The sequence below is a fragment of the Tenrec ecaudatus genome, chromosome 6, assembly GCF_050624435.1.
Source record: "Tenrec ecaudatus isolate mTenEca1 chromosome 6, mTenEca1.hap1, whole genome shotgun sequence".
NCBI lineage: Eukaryota > Metazoa > Chordata > Mammalia > Afrosoricida > Tenrecidae > Tenrec > Tenrec ecaudatus.
In genome coordinates, this window is record NC_134535.1 from 83,520,843 (window position 1) to 83,540,065 (window position 19,223).

The 19,223-nt window shown below is 45.2% G+C and overlaps 1 protein-coding gene and 1 pseudogene across 4 annotated transcripts in view; both read right to left on the minus strand.

The window, feature by feature from the left end:
• The window catches only part of DIP2B (disco interacting protein 2 homolog B), a 226,851-nt gene that overhangs the window by 150,182 nt on the left and 57,446 nt on the right, over positions 1-19,223 (minus strand). The gene's annotated exons all lie outside the window — the stretch shown is intronic.
• Positions 18,188-18,684, minus strand: LOC142450559 (low molecular weight phosphotyrosine protein phosphatase pseudogene; annotated as a pseudogene).

Sequence of the window (19,223 nt, forward strand, 5' to 3'; positions counted from 1 at the left end):
ATTAGTCATCAAGTAATTATTTTAATGAGATTCATATAGCAAGTGAAGGGCAAAGCAAGGCGTGGGGTGGAGGTGGCGGTTAAAGACTAAGCAAAATCCGGAGTTAAGCTCTACAGAACGCAAAGGGGCAAGGGGAAAGGTAAGAGAAGGGATGAGGGGCCCGGTTTGATCTAGAAACTTCACCTACGGGAACTTTTCCAAACTGAGCGAAGAAAGACCTATGCACACAGACCAAAGGAGTGGGTGGTGTGTGCACCTCACCAGCTTCAATGTTCATAGCTACATGACTTGTTTTGTTAACAGTTTTATTGACATATAATTAACACATCATACAATGCAATAGTCCGATTATTTAAGAGTTGTTCATATATTACTTATTTTTATAGTACAGTTATCCATGTTCCAAATTATCCAAAATGAACAAAAATGCATTTATCCTGTGAAAAACAGCATTCCTTTCTTTCCTGTTTTCCAGTCAAGTGCTTTCCTGAGAATCCTCTCAAAAATGCATATGCAGCAAAAAAACATTTTCATGTGGGCAGATTTGGATCCAGACGTTAGTAAACACGTACTCATCACACTGCACACTACAAGGTTGGTAGTTCAAATTCACCAGCCGTTGCCTGGAAGAAAGATGATGCTTTCTGCTCCCGTGAAGACGTAGTGAGCAGTTCTGTCCTGTCGGGTGGGGTTGCAGTGAGCCAGAATGGACTCAAGGTGGTGAGTCTGATTTTTTTGGTTTCTCACTATGGTGAATTTGGGTAGCACAGGGATCCCATGGGGGGAGGGAGAGCTATACTGAGCACTTCCCCTCCTAAAATACAAGGTAAATATTTTCTTGCTTCTATTAGCAATCTCCCCCAATGCCTCCCACACCCCGTCTAAAGCCTAAGTTTGGCAAACAAAATGACTGCCCACTATCCGGCTGGAAAGAGCCCAAAGCCTGGACACCACACCACTCTGGCACAGCCCTACCAACCCGCAGGGTTACCTGACGGGTTTGACTCACAAAACTGGTTGCTCAGGAGGGTGTACAGGAACTCTGAGAGTCACAAAGCACAAGCTTCCTCTTTGCAGTAGCAGTTCTTAAAGCCCATCCGCTTGCTAGTTTATGTGTAGGGGGGGAGGGGAGCCGAGCACCTTCAAAAACCTTTGGGGGAAATGGGATGAAAGGTTCAAAAACTTTCTGAAGCCTTCTAATGTCGAGCTGTCTCCTTGATTATCAAGGAATTTCTAAGAGTTTTTGTTTGTTTCTTTCCTAAAGACATCCCTGGGCTATAACCTGTATATTCTGATTCAGGAAGACCCAGGTGGGATGCAGAAAGCTGTATTTTTAAAGGTGATCAAGTAGCTATGTTCACTCAGGTTTAGGAACTAATAACTTTGTCCAACCTAATAACTTAGTCCAACCTTAGTACAAATGTTAAGTCATGAGTCACAAGAGTGGCCAACCTCTAAAATTTGTTCCATTTTTCTGAACATAATAAAAAGATTTTCCAAAATCAAAAGGGAAATCTGAGATACTATACACAATAACACCGAATCCTTAATCCAGCAAAATCATTAACAAAGAGCTAGAAAATTACAAGGAAAGACAGAGTTTTCCCAAATCAGCACTATTAGTCGGGGGCGGGTTCTGTCCTTTAGGGTGGCTGGCAATATCCCCTACCTCTACCCACAGATGCCACGAGCAACTCCCTCCCCAGCTTCACTAACCCAAACTGTGTGTCCACATTTCCAAATGCCCCCAGCGGGGCAGAGTCTTCCCAGGTTGAGAACCTTTGGTTTAAAGAAACTAGGTCAAAAATGTACAAGAAAAAGTGGCTAAAGAAGTCTGGCAAAGGAGATAGAGGAGAAAAAGCCTTCAGACTATAAAGCATGGGGCACACTGTTGCCCTGTTATTATTGACTCATCTTAAAAACAGGACCAAACCTCCTAAGGAAGCCCCTCCGGTCCTGGAGAGCCTTTTTCTGGAGACAGAATGAATGAAAGGCAGGGCCATGACTCCGAAGGTCCAGGACCAGAGCGTGAGCTGCCCGGTGACTTCTGGCTGGCCCTCTCGGCCTGGGAATCGCTCCTGCCCTCAAGCCTGAAGAGGGTTCTTCAGAAGGAAAGTACCTGACTCATGGTTCAGGTCTCACCGTGGACTCTGGTGACCAAACGCTGCTTGCACACACAAGCAAGCCACAGCCTGGTTAGCAGGCGGGGCCCTCCCTTGTTGCTTTTGTCCTTCCGGGCTGAGGCGCAGCTCTGAACCAGCCTTCTGCTTTGTGCCCAAGTGTCTAGTGCCAGAGCTGAGGCTGCCCGGGGCCAGTCAGCAGGGGAGAGGAAGTCAGCGTGGGGAACAGGAAACCGCTCCAGTCGGACGGAGCTTCAACGCAGAGCACCAGCTCTCTAAAATGTGGCCCCAGTGCTGCCTCCTGAGGGTTCTCCCAGGCCCCCGATGGAAGTTCCCAGAGTTGAGAACATTTATAAAGGGCTATTAAGACACTCTTAGCCTTTTTCCTTTTGGGAAAGGCTACTTCATTGGTTCTCAAACATAAACAATGCCCAGTGAACCTCGGCACAAAACAAAACCGGGGCCACTGAGGCCACGAACTCACTGGGAGAGTGGCTCGTTTTATTTAAGTCTTGGCCCCATCTTTTAACTCTTCTGCATGGCAAGATGGAAGGTACACATAACTCATTCAGCTACACGCACACCGAAAGGCAGGGGTGGTCTCAAGGAAGGGTGCCAGCACAACGCGGAATTGGGAGGTGAACTGGCTGCTTCTCCGAGGAGTTATTCTTTTCATTTGGAAGAGCAAATGATGGGCAGCTAGGCTTCTTGAGTACCAGGTGGATGTTTCCTCAAAATCTCACAAAGTGAACCTGCCACTGGCCGCGTCTGCTAACAGGCCGGATGTTCTTCAAATAATTCAACCAAAATATCGATCACCACAGACTAAAGGAAGTAGCAGATACAAGAATCAGGACTTTAAAAGAAATTCACAAACATGTAAAACAGTGCTTTTCATTAAAAGGTGTCCTTGGTTTTGGAGGGTATTGTTATTTCCCACAAAAATATAAACAAATAATAAATGTATTATTGTTATTCGAAATGAAGCCGATACTCCAAAAATATCTCCATTTTCATTTCCAGTCGCAAACATTGACAGATACGACCTACACCGACAGAAGTTCTGTGAACCACAATAATTTAGAGAGGACAAGATGTAAATATTTAAATTACCTTTAGAGAAACTGCAGTGATAATATAAATGGGGGAATGCTTCATCTTTTTTATTTTCTGCTTCATCTTTTTTTTTTTAAACAATTTATTAGGGGCTCATACAACTCTTATCACAGTCCATACATATTCATAGATCAATTGTATAAAGCACATCTGTACATTCTTTTCCCTAATCATTTTTTTCTCCTCTTTTCTTTTTTTACATTTTATTAGGGACTCATAGAACTCTTATCACAATCCATACATATGCATACATCAATTGTATAAAGCACACCCATACATTCCCTGCCCCAATCATTCTCAAAGCATTTGCTCTCCACTTAAGCCCTTTGCATCAGGTCCTCTTTTTTTTTCCCCCTCCCTCCCCTTTCCCCCCTCCCTCATGTGCCCTTGGTAATTTATACCTCGTTATTTTGTCATATCTTGCCCTATCCGGAGTCTCCCCTCCTCCCCTTCTCTGCTGTCCCTCTCCCAGGGAAGAGGTCACATGTGGATCCTTGTAATCAGTTCCCCCTTTCCAACCCACTCATCCTCCACTCTCCCAGCATCGCCTCTCACACCCTTGGTCTTGAAGGTATCATCCACCCTAGATTCCCTGTGTCTCCAGCCCTCATATGGACCAGTGTACAGCCTCTTCCCTATCCAGCCCTGCAAGGTAGAATTCGGATCATGGTAGTTGGGGGGAGGAAGCATCCAGGATCTGGGGGAAAGCTGTGTTCTTCATCAGTACTACCTTGCACCCTAATTAACCCATCTCCTCTCCTAAACACCTCTATGAAGGGATCTCCATTGGCTGACACTTGGGCCTTGGGTCTCCACTCTGCACTTCCCCCTTCATTTAATATGGTGTATATATATATATATATACATATATACACATATACATATATATACACATACACACACACATATATCTTTTTTTTTTGCATGATGCCTTATACCTGGTCCCTTGGCACCTCGTGATCGCACTGGCCAGTGTGCTTCTTCCATGTGGGCTTTTTTGCTTCTGAGCTAGATGGCTGCTTGTTCACCTTCAAGCCTTTAAGATCCCAGACACTATCTCTTTTGATAGCCGGGCACCATCAGCTTTCTTCACCACATTTGCTTATGCACCCATTTGTCTTCAGCGATCCTATCATGGAGGTGTGCAGTCAATGATATGATTTTTTGTTCTTTGATGCCTGGTAACTGATCCCTTCGGGACCACTCAATCACACAGACTGGTGTGTTCTTCCATGTGGGCTTTGTTGCTTCTGAGCTAGATGGCCGCTTGTTTATCTTCAAGCCTTTAAGACCCCAGTCACTATCTCTTTTGATAGCCGGGCACCATCAGCTTTCTTCACCACATTTACTTGTTCACCCACTTTGGCTCCAGCCGTTGTGTCGGGAAAGTGAGCATCATAGAGTTCCAATTTAAAAAAAGAAAGTATTCATGCATTGAGGGAGTGTTTGAGTAGAGGCCCAAGGTCCTTCCGCCACCTTAATGCTTAACCTATAAATATAGACACATCGATCTATTTCCCCATCCTCCTATATATATTTGCATGTACATGTCTTTGTCTAGACCTCCATAAATGCCCCTTGAATCCCAGCTCCTTCCTCCATCTCCCTTGACTTTCCTCCTGCCCCACTACCATGCTCCGTCCCCACCTGGGCTACATCTATACCTCTTCTCTACGCAACCTTACCCTTGATCATTCCCCACCAGGCCTGCCACTCTGCTTCATCTTTTTAAAGTTATAAAAATGTAGCAGTAAACAGGAATGAGTTATTGATACAGGCAACAATGCAGAGAAAAGAGAATTATGCAAGTTAAGGAAAAAGCCTGTCCCCATTGTATGATACCATTTATATAACATTCTTGAAGTGAGGAAATTACCAAAATGGAGAACAACAGCTCAGTGGCGGCCAGGGTTAGTTAAGGAGGTCACACAACAGGTCCCTGCTATGTGACAGAATTGTTCGTAGTGTTACACTCTGGTTGTGACATCCTTCTAAAGTTTGTAGGATGCTACCATTGAAGGAAGGAGCCCTCTGTAGTGGTTTACACGTTGGGCTATGAGCTACAAGGTCAGCAGTTTGAGACCAGCAGGCCCTGAGAGAGAAAGATGAGGCTTTTCTACTTCGAAAAAGACTTACTGTCTTAGAGAAACACCAGGCCAGTTCTGCCCTTTACTATCAGGTCGCTGTAAATTGGGATTGACTCATGGGAATTGGGTAACAGATCTTGAACCCTCTACTTTGTTGTTGTACGTTGTCATCCAGTCAGTTCAACTCACAGTGACCCTCTGTACAACAGCTCAAAACAGGGCCTGGTCCTGCCTCACAACTGTTCTCGTGTCCGAGGCCGTTGTTGGGAGCCAGGGTCAATCCATCTTGTTGAGGGTCTTCCTCTTTTTCGCTGCCCCTCTACTTTACCACGCATGATGTCCTTCTTTTTACCAAGAATCATTAAATCCTTTTACAATGATTGGTCTTTCTTGATGACATGTTTCCAAAGTACGTGAGTCAATGTCTGGCCATGCTGGCTTCCAAAACAGACTTGTTCTGGAACTCCACTGCGAATTCAGTATGTTTCACCAACACCACAGTCACACTACCAACATTCTTTATATCTCAGGAATAAAACTATTTCTCAAACCAGCCACCATTAAGTATTAGGTCATTCTAAGTTGGTCACCAGCCAGACAATGCTAGATACGAGAGGATAAAAAGCGAGTAGAGCGTGGAATCAGCTCTCTAGGTGGACATTATCAGGGACAGCTGGATGCTACACAAACACTAGCATGCGCCTAGACCATGTACTATCAGAGGGCACACAAGGTTGCGCAGGGTCCTAACTCCATAGTAGACAGGTGTGCTTAATGGAAAAGGTGACAGCTTAGCGGTCGTACGTGCTGGAGTGGTTGTCAGCAGCAGAAAATGCGAAAGGGCAAAATACATGGCAGCATTTTAAGCAAGAGAGGCCACAATTTTAATTTTGTTCCTTATGGAAATCTGCTAACTGAAAGAAGGGACAGATCTGGAGGCTGTGGTAGTGACGCAAAAACAGATGGAGCAGGGAGAACTAGTTGCAGTGGGTACCACAAAGAAAGTTAAAAATGATACTTGGGTTGGATCTATAACCCGCCGCCCCCCCCCCTGAAAGGGATGAAAAACAGAAATGTGGGTGAAGGGAAATAACAGACAGTGTTAAGATACGAAATAATAACACTATATAACTGATCAAGGGTTCACGAGGGTGAGAGGGTGGGAGAGGGAGGGGAAAAAAGAGGAGCTTACACCAAGGGTTCAAGTAGAAAATGTTTTGGAAATGATGATGGTAACAGGTACAAACATGCTTGATACAAGTGATGTATAGAATGTTGTAAGAGCCCCCAATAAAATGATTTTTTTTCAAGTGGTGCCTTGAAGGGAGAACGGATAGGATTTGTTGACCCAGGGCCTGTGGCCTATGAGTCAATTCTAGGACAGAGTAGATTGCCCCAGAGGAATCCCAAGGCCAATAATTTTGACAAAGGGAGCCCTGGGCACAGCAGTTAAACACTTAACTGAAAAGTTCGGCCCTTAGAATCCACCAGTGACTCTATGGGAGAAAGATGGGGCAGGCTGTTTCCACAAAGATAACACATTCTGTGAAACCCTATGGGCAGCAGCTGTACTCTGTCCTACAAGGAGGCCAGGAGTCAGAATTAATTCAAGATTAATGGGTTAATCGTTCTAGATGCAGACTGACACATCTTTCTCCCATGGAGTAGCTGTTGAGTTCGAACCTCTGGATGATGGCTTAGCAACCAAATGCCTGACTACTGCACCACCAGGGTTCCACTGGCAACCATTGGCCATAACTGGACAGATAGTAAATACTTAATGCTTTGCAGAACACATATAGTATTTTGTGTGTGTGTGTGTGTGTGTGTGTGTGTGTGTGTGTGTGTGGTTTTATTTCTAACCAAACCATTTCTAAAAGATAAGAAGTATTCTTGGCTTACAGGCCACTGGAGGCAAAAAAAAAAACAATAAAAAAATCAGGCCTCTGGCTAGATATGTATGACTGGCTATTGTTTACTGACCCTTGATCTAGAGATAGACAATAAAGAGGAAGGACCTGAGGTGACCCTTGGTCCCTGGCCTATTCTAGTGGACACTTGATGATACCACTCACAAGATTGTGAGCCCAAGTAAGAGGTAAAGGTTCTGAGCTATTGAGGGGTGCACAGGTACAGAAGGGACAGGTTTAGGTCTCACTGCCCCGGTGGTCCTGCTGGACAGGCTATTAGAGATGTAAAGATGGAGCTCTAGGTAGGAGCTAGGAATCTGGCAACCATCGAGGTGTAACAGTCAAAACCGTATTAGCAAATGGCATTAAGCCAAGGAAAGAGGTCAAGTAAAAAAGCAAGTTGCCAGTCTGTCGCATAATCCTGAGAAATACTAGGGTTCAATGGGAGTGAAAAGCAAAAGGAGCCCATGAAGAAACTGGAAGACAAGACCGGGAGGCAAGTCTACTTCGAAACGCTGAGGGGCGCAGGAAGCAGCAGCATGGGGCTATGCTCAGCCAGTGCTGTCTCAGAAAAGCGGAGAGGGCTGCTTCGGGACAGCCCAGCCTCATGCATGTCATCCTGCTCAACCAGAGGCTCTCAACCCCTTTGGGGGTCGAACGACCCTTTCACAGGGGTCTCCCGATTCATAACAGTAGCAAAATGACAGTGATGAAGTAGCAACGAAAATAATGTTATCATTGGGGGTCACCACAACATGAGAAACTGTATGAAAGGGTCGCGGCATGAGGAAGGTTGAGAACCACTGCGCTAAACAAATGTTTGGCCCAATGGCCAGCAAGGTCAAGGTCTCTCCACCGTCACAAAGGTTTGTGGTGCTCCCAAGCCAGGCCCTGTGATCATTTCCTGCACTGGAACCACCAGTCTTCCCAGCACTGAGCATGGAAGCAGGAGCCAGGCACTGGACGGAGCGGTTCACTCCCCACTTCCGATGGCTCCTTCCACGTGAATGGAGTTGGTTTGTGTTTTGTTTTCAGCTTCAGTCATTCCTCCCCAAGGAGGGGAACACCGGATGTGAATGGTAAATGTGGGGAACATTAGCAGTCCACGTTATGTCCTTACTGCTCACAGGACTGAGCTGCCTGCAAGCGCTGGGACCGGTGGGGAGCTGTATATATCATATCCCTTCTCCAACCCAGCACTACTGTTGCAGGGATCAAACCAGACCAAACTGACGGCCTTGGGTGGATTCCGACCCACAGTCTCAATCCAGGAATTCCATTAGCAAGTCATTTTGCCTCTAATACTAAACTTCGACCTTCATGTTTGTCTGAATTAGTAACAGAAATGAGTTGCTAGCCCCCACCTGCTACGGGTGTACTTTTTCTCAATGTATACAGAACCTACTAGTCATAGCTCTCCTTTCCCATCTAGAGGAGCCCTGGTAACATAGTGGTTACGCATTGTGCTACTAATTTACAAGGTCATCAGTTTGAACCCACCAGCTGCTCCTTAGAAGAAAAACAGGGCTCTCTAGTCCTTGTAAACAGTCTCAGAAACCCACAGGGGCAGTTCTATCTACCCTGTCCTATAGTGCCAGAATGAGTTGGTATCAATTTGATGTCAGTGAGTTGGGTTTTTTATTTTCCCATCTAGAGCTAGCATCAAGTTGAACTATAAAGAGTGATCACGTTCCAGATTAAACTAATGAATCTCATCTAACCCTAGTCATAATAGAGTGGCTTGCATGTTACGCTGATGCTGAAAGTCATGCCACCGTTATTTTTTGGCCTGCAGGGTCACCCACAGTGGACACATTTCAGCAGCGCTTGTTTTCAGGCTAAAATAGAAGAAATGCCTGACAACCTGCTCCCAACCTTATGGATCATGACAGGATGGTGTCCAATATGGTGCCCTTACTGAGTGCCATCGAGTTCGTTGACCCATAACAGCCCCATGGACAACAGAAGGACACACTGCCATCTTCACGGTTGTTATGTCCAAGGGTCTTCCTCTTTTCCCATGCCCCTCTACTTTGTCAAGCATGATGCACTTTTCCCAGGGACTGGTCTCTCCTGACAACCGGCCCAAAGTACATGAGACAAAGTACAGACAAGCATTGTCCATACTTCTTCTAAGACAGATGACACTAACGATGGTTACAAACAGACTCCAGCATGCCCACAAACAACAACAGTACAGGACGGCGTGGGGGAAGGGCGTTTAGTGTCCTTGTACCCGAGCCCATCACGCATCCAAGCCAACTCACTGCCACCTAACAGCGACAGCCTCAACATAAAGATTCAGTTCTTAAATAGCTACATTCGTTCCAGGCTTCCTTTTAGATGGAAGTGTCTCAGTGGTGAGAGTGCTGTACTTCACATTTGCTTACAATATCAAACAGGCAAGTGACTGGCAACGTTAAAAACAGCATTGGAGCTGAAGTTAATATCAAACATGCCATCCATCTTCAGACTGAAAGATTTGGAAAGGATTTTCCCAGAACTCGTAATGTCATCAAACATAGTCAAGGAAATCACAGCACAAATCTGTTCTTAAGACAAACACATCTCTAAATGGCCCTCTAACTTCTTTGGTGAGATTTATAAAGATCTCTGGCCACTTTAAAATACTTAAGAAGACAAATTATTTGAGTGGATGAACTTAAGAGATTTCATGCAAAACCACCCCCTGCCCCCATGCCTCTATGCTGTCACAGCAGGCCATGTTCCGTTTGCAGAAGGGGAAGACCCATGCTGCAGAGAAGTGAACTAGACTGGAAGAACCATGTTTAACGATGCTCACATCTGGAATCTGCCTGCTTAACTACTACTTTCTACCCCCATGCTTCCCAAAGAGGAGAATACGGTTCCCTGGGCCCTGGAAGGATCCAGCGGGGCTGATCAAAAGCAAATGCCTATACTTTATCCTGATTTATGGGTTCTGGCACAGTTTTTAATTTCCAGAACAGGAGAGCACTGAATAATCCACCCCACCACCCCAAAAAGGGGGCAGTGAGCCAAACAAGTTTGGGAGCCTATGGTTTAAAATATTCCAATCATGGGATTCCACGAGGGGTGAAAACCCACCCTGAAACAATGCTCCCAGTGATGAGAGCTACAGTGGACGTCCTCACAGGTCACTGAGGGCCCATGGCACACTCAGTCTCCGGCATTGATGGTACAGCAAGGACAGTCATGCAGGTTCTGTGGCCACACCGAGCTGTATCGTGACTCCGGGCCAGTGCACTTCACGTGCAGCCACTTCTATCGGTCACTGGAGGCTCAGGGGTTACCATGACACCGAACAGAATTCAGGGAAGCTATCGAACCCAGACAGACTAGGAACAAAGGCTTGGCAATCTACTTCCAAAAATCAAGCCATGAAAACTACGGGCAACAACAGCACAGGATAGGCAGTGTTTTGTTCCACGGTACATGGTGTCGCCATGAACTGGGGGACAACGGGACGGCAGCTAACAACAGGCCCGGGTGGACCCAGAGGGGCTACTAGCGTCTAAGCAAGGGCTGGAGCAGAGGGCTCGATTCAGTTTTTACACCACTGAGAGGGACTGCATCGCATTTGTCTTTTCAAACACTGAAACTCCCAAGCGCAGAGCTTTACATAGTAAGTATTCAAGCAGTTACTGTTTTCAAAGAACCGAGCGTTGCCTTGAGGAAGCCAGAATGCTGGCTTCTAGGTAAGTGGCTGCATTTGGAGATTTAGTGAGATTTACTTCTGGATCACGTGTTTTTGGTAAGGGGTCAACTTAAGGGGATGCCTAAAAGGATACACACCCATTCAATTCTGCCTAAATGGAAGCACTGAACACACCAGGCTGCTCCATTTATTAGCACTCCCGTGTAGAACGGCACATGCCTAATCAGCTCCTGGGTGCCAAAGCGTTCTTTGTTTTCGCAGCGCTCGCTAGCCAAGATGCTGACACGGGGCATACTCGCGCGCTCTCAGCTGTCTCCTAGAGCTGCTCAGCTCCGATTTAATGCTGTCCAAGAGCGGGCACAGCCCGGGAGGGAGGGAGGGAGGGAGGGAGGGAGGGCCGGGCAGGATGCTGGACCAAAGCAGCTGCCTTCGTACATGTTAATGTGCACACCCCAGGAAGTGCCAAGCCACCAACCTGGTTTCCGTTACTCTGGAACTGGACGGCACGAAGCAGAATCAGCAGCCAGCATTGTAAGCAAACTGAGTGTATACACTGTCCAGCTTACAGAAATGGACTTGCAGTGTTCCGTGATACATCCAGTTCGAACAAACAAAAGGAATGGATCCATTAAAGCTCTATTTCTCACAATTTGCAAAGAGGGGAAGATGAGGCACACAGGTGGCAAGATTCAGAAAGAGTTGTTCTTAGTGGCCGGCTTCTGGTCCGTTCCGCCTTGTGGCAAACCTACGTGTGAGAAGTGCCCACCATCCGCTTTTCTCCAGAAGCAGGTCTCCAGGGCGTCCTTCAGAGGCACTTCTGGGTAGGTGTGCACCCCAGCCTTTGGGTAGTGGCACAGCACTCACCACACATCCCTCAGGGGCTCCCCAGAGGCAGTGGAGGCAGCAAATTGTACAGCGCTTCAAAACAGCCTGCTTGGTTCATTTTCTTATCCCTCCGGGGGCCTGGCAGGAGGGCTTTGCCCGGGCATTCAGTATTGTGCGTTTTGCTGAATCCAACTGTTGCAAAAGCCCTCTCGCACACCATCGGGTCCAGCGGGCCACCCATTCAGCCAGGCCTCCACTCTCCACTTAGCCATTGGTTTCAGTTCCACTTTGTGTCTAAGACTTTCCTAGCAAGTGTATCTTAACTTCATAATATAGCCATGGAAAAGTAACAGCTCAAAGCCACCCAGATTCTCCTTTGTGAAACTGTTTTTTTGTTTTGCTTTTAAAAAGGCAGCCATACACCAGCAGAGCCTGAACTCACTATGCTCCTGGCTTGGCTTGGGAACAATGTGTTTTATGCCCTGCAGGTGAAGGCCATCGCAGTTTGACGGGAAAGAAAAGGAAGGCACGTGAGTGTGGCCACGGGAAACGGTGAAATGCACAGTCTGTGTTACACTGGGCTTTGTTTCCACTGACTGCATGATGACAAATGGGGAAAACCTGTGTTCAGATGACAAGCGTTCCACCCCCACTCCCACCCCCAAAGCAAAGCTGTAGGCCTGTGTGGGTAGCTAGGCTTCAGCTGCGCCCAGCACTTTTTCCTGAAGGGTAAGTTCAACGAAAGGTTGACCTGGCAAGAAATGTGTCTTTTACATAAATTCCTTGTTCTGGATGCAGGTGACGAGGCTATAGCTAATGCAAAGGCCTAGGTTCCCAGGGTTACAGAGAATGTGACTCCAGCCTACCTACAGCCACGTCGGACAAGCAGCTGCCACCAATCACATCTCCTCGGCGAGGTGTGCCTGGCTGCCGCGAGCCTGCACCTAGGCTGCCATTGTTTGTTTGTTTCATTCCTCTATTACCACTTACCTCACCATATCATATTTTGATTTTCTTTCATTGCATTTCATCAGCTCCCGGTTTGATGGCGTGTTCTTCGTGGGCAGTGCCTGACTCATCACCCCTTTGCACCCCAATGTCGACCGAACAGTAAGCGGTCAGCAAAAGTCTTATCGAGACAATGAAGCCAAACCTCCAAAACAAACTCAAGTCTGTTTCTCCAAAGAAAGGATTCCGATAAGTAAGGTATTGGCCCAAGTAATTTGTGTGTGCATCGGATACCCACATGGTGTCTGCTTGAGACCTTAGTCAGCACTTCTCTCATGCAGAACTATGTCTACACACTCAGCAGGTGCTCAAGTCTCTGTTTGATCTTAGTACTGCATATAATACATACATGCACACATTCCAGGAATACATGAATACCTATGTGTGTGCATATATATAGATATATATATAGATATTTACACACATATATTCCCTTGGAGTCTCTGGGTGGCGCAAATGGTTAATGATGCACTTGAATGCTAACTGGAAAATGGGAGTCGGGAGCTTATCCAGCGACATCACGGGGGAAAGGTCTGGCAATCCATCCCCAACGAATAGCCATTATATACTCTTAAGTGTAGTTCAATTCTAATATACAGAAAGTCACCATCACTCAGAATCAACTCAACAATCTCTGGTTTGGCTTTTTTACTGAATTTTATGATGTAGCATACAAAGTGGAGTCTAAACATCATTCATGTGAGAGAGAAAAACAAGACAAATACATCCAACAAAACAAACCAAAACTCTTAGCCATAGGAATATGGGAACCAGATCCAAGAAAGCAGTACTATCATAAACCAGAGTTCATGGAATTTGGAAAATAAGCTCTTTACCTGAAGGAAAATGAAAACTGGTTGTTACTCTAAACCAGTGGTTCTCAACCTTCCTAATGCCACCACCCTTTCATACAGTTCCTCATGTGGTGATGACACTCCCCCCCCATCATAACATTATTTTCGTTGCTACTTCTTAACTGTCATTTTGCTACTGTTATGAATTCTCATGTAAATATCTGATACGCAGGATGTATTTCACTGTTACAAATTGAACATAGTTAAAGCAGTGATGAATCACAAAAACATTATGTAATTACATATCGTGAAATATTTATTTCTAATTACAAATAAATGAAATTTTGTCTTGAAGCATGGTGTAATCTTCATGCCGGGTAATGGAAATATGTTTTCCAATGGTCTTAGGTGACCCCTATGAAAGGGTCATTCGACCCCCAAAGGAGTCCCAACTCACAGGTTGAAAGCCACTGCTCTAAACCTTATACCACAATGGACTCCAATGTACTGGAGACCTAATGTTGAACACACTGCATCATACAGCACATCATTTTAAAAGCAGAATCTCCTACTGTACTGACCAAGACTCAGAAAAGCACACACAGTAAAAATATAATAAATATGAATCTATAGCATCACATTTAAGTTCTATTCAACAAAACAGCACAAAAGTTCTGCCATCCACCAAACCTAGCACACAATGGCAAACTGGGAAAAGGCAAAGACCAAGCTAATGTTTGAGACCAGGGGAGGGACTTTTGGCAAGCCACCACAACAGGACAAGAACTATAATTAAAGTAAAGGACAAAGACTACGAACAAGCCACCCACTAAAGGGGCATTCTAGATGGCTCTGTTGGGTTTTTTGTTTTGTTTTGTTTTAATCCTTTTATTAGGGCTATCACAATCCATTCGTACATCAATTATGTAAAGCACATTTGTACATTCGTTACTCTCATCATTCTCAAAACATTTGCTCTCCACTTAAGGCCCTGGAATCAGCTCCTCATTTCCCCCCTCCCTTCCCACACCCCCTTCCCTCATGAACCCTTGATAATTTACAAATTATTATTTTGTCATATCTTACACTGTCCAATGTCTCCCTTCAGGCCCTGATGGTTTATAAAGCAATGTTTCAACTCATTAGTAACCGGAGAATATGAATTAAAACCACATTAAGGCACCGTCTGCACCTATCATACAGGCAAAAATGAGAACACCGGATAAAGCCAAGTACTGGCAAGGGTGTGAAGAACCTTGTGCATACTGACACAGAAGCCAAATCGGGCAGTGCCCAGTCTGATTAGATAGATACACACTGAGAGTCTCCCACCAGGCCATGGGACAAAGTGACAGGATGGATGCCCAGCCTGTGTGCAGAGTGTGGAGTAGCCTAGGGCTCACAATTGGAGTGTCAGCTGACTTATGGGATAGTAGAGGAGTGCTAGTGGTACAATGTTTATGCACTGGTATGCTAACCACCAGGCCAGCAGTTCAAAACCACTGGCTGCTCCTCAGGGAAAAGACAAGACTTTCTACTCCAGTAAAAGGTTAGTTTTGAAAACCCACAGGGGCAGTTCGACCCTGTCCTACAGGTTCACTATGAGTCGGCATCGACTCAGTGGTGGAAAGGGTGTTTGTTCTGTTTGGGGGTTTTGTTTAGTTTGAAATACTGTTAGAATGATCAGTGTGACACAGAGAGACATGATGTGAGCACCTACTGCTGGAAAAATGGCACCCAGTAGACCTGTGCAAAGCACAGTTGCCGCAAACACTGAACGTGTAAAAGCAAATGCATGTCTGTGGAGCACAATCCTGCGCAACACTGTAAAAGTAAGGCACGCCTGTGCACTAGACATGCCAGCCTCGGCCAGCCCCCAGCAACCAAAAAACATGAGAAGCAGAGCAAAGACTACAGCACAGTACCATACAGGCAAAGTTTACAACATAAATAAAGCAGACTACATATGTTACAAGTGCACGAATAAGCATCTCTACACCAAAGCCATTTAGAACAGCGATGCTGGGAACAGAAATAGAAAGTGGGCATGAAGTGGAGATGGAATCGTTTATTTTGTAAAGCCAAGAAGGAAGGAATGTTGTCAGGAGAGCCCAATTCCTAGAAAGTTCCTGCTTGGTAAAGTAGCGGGGTGGCGAAAAAGAGGAAGGCCCTCAATCAGACAGATGGACAGTGTGGGTACAACAATGGGCCCAAACACAACAGGTGTGAGGCTGAGGCAGGATCGGGCCGTGTTTGTCAGTGTGTTTCTTTTGTACGTGGGGTCACTGTGAGTTGGAACCCACTAGGCACCTACAAACACAAACGAGATGGCGTGCAGGGGTCCGCTGTGATAAGCTGGGAAAAGCAATATGTGGGGTCCACTCTTCCCTCTTCACCTGAGAGCTGAAAACATGTTGCCCACACGTCGTGCCAAACAAAGTTTCAAGAATAAAGGATCACAGAAGTAACGGGATACAGGAAAAAAAGGAAAGAATTAAGTGGAGGAAATTTCACCCTAAGAAAACAAACGTACAGTACGTTGAAACCAAACAACCGGCAGCTTGAACACGTGAAAAGGGACGTGCTGGTCTTCTGCAGGCTCTGTAAGTTGGGTCAAATGTCAAATGTGTCACCGGGAAATCCAGCCATCATTCTATTGCTGACTTCATCATACTATCTTAGGTTTCTTTTTGACAGCTAAGTCCATTGGGATACTGATTTTACAAGGCAGATCCAATTAATTTGGTTGCCCATACCAGTTCAAATTATTCCCTTGACCAACGTGGCTATATTTATTTGGCTTATACTCAATATAATTAATAAATCGAAATGAAGCACTCTCTCCAGCTGTCACACAGTCATACTAAATGAGCTGCATTTAGATTAACAACTTAATCTGACCTTCAAGAATCAGCAGGTGTTTATAAAGATATTAATTCCGTAACTACACAAGCAGCAATGCTTTAAAAAGGGGGTGGTGTGAGGGTGGGGGTGGGGTGGGAAAAGTCATGTTCTAAGCTTTGAGGTGTTTGCTCCAACCCTGTGTATGGAGGAGTCCAGCGCGATCGTTTTCTATGACCATGCACGGAGCTGTTTACCCAGCAGCCTTTTCCACTCCAGAATCAGAAATCACCTTCGTCAAGACTTGCTGGGAAATCTGGAAGAACATTTTTTCCTTGAGCCACTTTTCATTCAAGCTTGTTCCCCGCAGTCAAGGTCAGAAAGATTAAGCTACAACAATTCACATGTCACTCTGGAACTTGTTCCAAACATTTGAATTATGACTCAATTCAATTCTTTGGACTTATGATGATTTGTCCTCTTTAATTCAATCAACAAGCATTTATGGGCCAAGCGATACAGAGAGGAAAACCAGAGGCCCTTGTTGCTAGACTAAGGACCCTTCAAAGGGAAGCAGACTAGTAATCGCCAACAAGACTGAGTAGCATTAGGTTGGAGCCAATTATTTCCCCAGTCATGTGTGTGTTAAGACAAGAGTTTTCTACTCCCATAAAGAATTACAGTCTAGGAAACCCAGAGGCAGTTCTACCCTGTCCTATACGGTTGTATGAGTCAGTATCGACTCGTTGAGAGCGAGTTTAGTTTCTGAGACAAGTAGGATAAAACAAGTAATGATGGAGCTTCAAAAAGCTTATGGAAAAAACCATTATCTTTCCATTCCATTTTTCTGTGACCTTTTTGAACCCCTCTCATAGACACAGACAACACCTCTCAAAATATTATGTCTGTAAATCAAGGTATTTCATCTTTTATAGAGTATATCTATGGGTGTGCTCTGAACTTATTCTAACTTGGACAAGTATCACAAAAATCCCTAAAAGACGCTGTAGCTCCCCGCCCCCCACACACACACTTTTTAAAAAGCTATTCACGAAAGTCACAATTTGAGGTGGAAATAAGGGGAAAAAAACTGTATAGTGAAGAAAACAACCACAGCGTATTCTTGCACCTTTTAGTAAGTCCGGAAATGTTGAGAACCTAGAAATGTCTCCCCTGCAAAACCATGGTCCCTCCACATGGTTCATGAAGGGCAGAGAGGGAAATGAAATCTCACCTGTTCACCGACACGCCTTTCATTGGCAGCACTGGGTGGGGTGGGGGGGTGTGATGTTCCCACTAACTTTTCCTACACAGTCCAAACCAAAACCCAACTTGCTGCCATCAGGTCAAGGCTGACTCATAAGAGCCCTCCCTATCAACTGGGGTAGGACCGCCCCTGGGAGTTTCTGGGACTCTTTTTTTACTTTTGTTGATGTTATATTTCATTATTTATCACCATCATAATTAAGCAATTCTAAGTGAAGGCAGTCCTTAGATGTGTAACTGCAAGCAACAGAGAATGACCCCGCTTCCTAACATGCACAAAATTTTCTATTTTGCTGTTTTACTACTTTGCTTATCAGGAGGGAAAGTGGGAAGTTCAACTAATAGAGAAGACAATGTAACCCACACATCAAATGTTTGTTTATTCTTCTGCCAATCGCAACTGATTTCCATCTACAATTATTTTTCACGTAAGAAACAGTAGGTCACTTGAAGAAGTAGCTGTGACTTTGAGCTAGGGCGCTCACGTGACTACTACACTTTAACACGGGCACCCACTGATACTGCAGAGCATCTCGGGGAAGGTGCTCATCACAGTTGGCCTTTAGCAGCAGTGGCTGGCGCAGCTTGAGCTTGCCTTCACCAAAACGGGCTCGCAGCACCTCCGACACTGTCGGTACACAGTCTCAACGTCGGCATCATTCCCATAATAGGGATCTGCAATAAGCTGTTTTTGTGGATCATGGCGCAAAGCAGTTCAATGTTAGCATTGCAGTTTTTAAGTTGATTCCCTTTTCTAGTCGGATCTCTCAGACTGCTCTCATCCATACATAGCATATAATCAAATGTGGCAAAGTCCTCTTTGGTAATCTGCTGGGCAAAGTGATTCATGGGGATACCATGCTGCTTCTTGCAATTTTGCCCTCGATAATCAGGCGGGTTTTCCATTTCATGTGTGGATGTTGCTGCACTGTCTGTTCTCCACTTATCTCACAGGTTTTGATCGGTTACAAGCTTTCGGAACACTGCTTCTGCAACAGGTGATCGACAGATGTTACCCAGGCTTACAAACAGATCGGATTTGGGGGCCTGCTCAGCCATCTTCTCTCCCACAGAGATGTACAACATGGGTCAGAACCACCAGCAGGAACGGAGAGTAACTCTTTACAGGAGTGGAAAGCCCTGTCTCTCTCCTGAGGAGTGGCTGATGTGGTTTCAAACTGCTGACCTTGTGGTTAGCAGCACACTATTCCACCAGGACTCCCCTAAACAATCCAGACTGAGTAAAATGAAGACAGGAGGAAGCCTGGTGGATTTAAATATTTTACGGCCAGCTTAATTTGCATGGGAGTTAGAGGGACATATATTAGAATAAATTTAGAAAAGACTGAATCAGGGGAAAAATGTTAAGACAGTTTATCAGCCAGACACTTGCCCGAACCTGTAATATATTATATGAAATATGTTATAAGAATTTATTATGAACCTCAAAGAAAACTTAAAACTCTTCCACAGATGGAAGAGCCCACTGAAGTCCATCAACATCAGAAAGACCATTCTGGATATACACTTCCTTAAAGGAGGAAACTATTTCGGGTTGATTCTTGGTTTCTTTTGATGTGTTTTGTTATTGTTTTGTT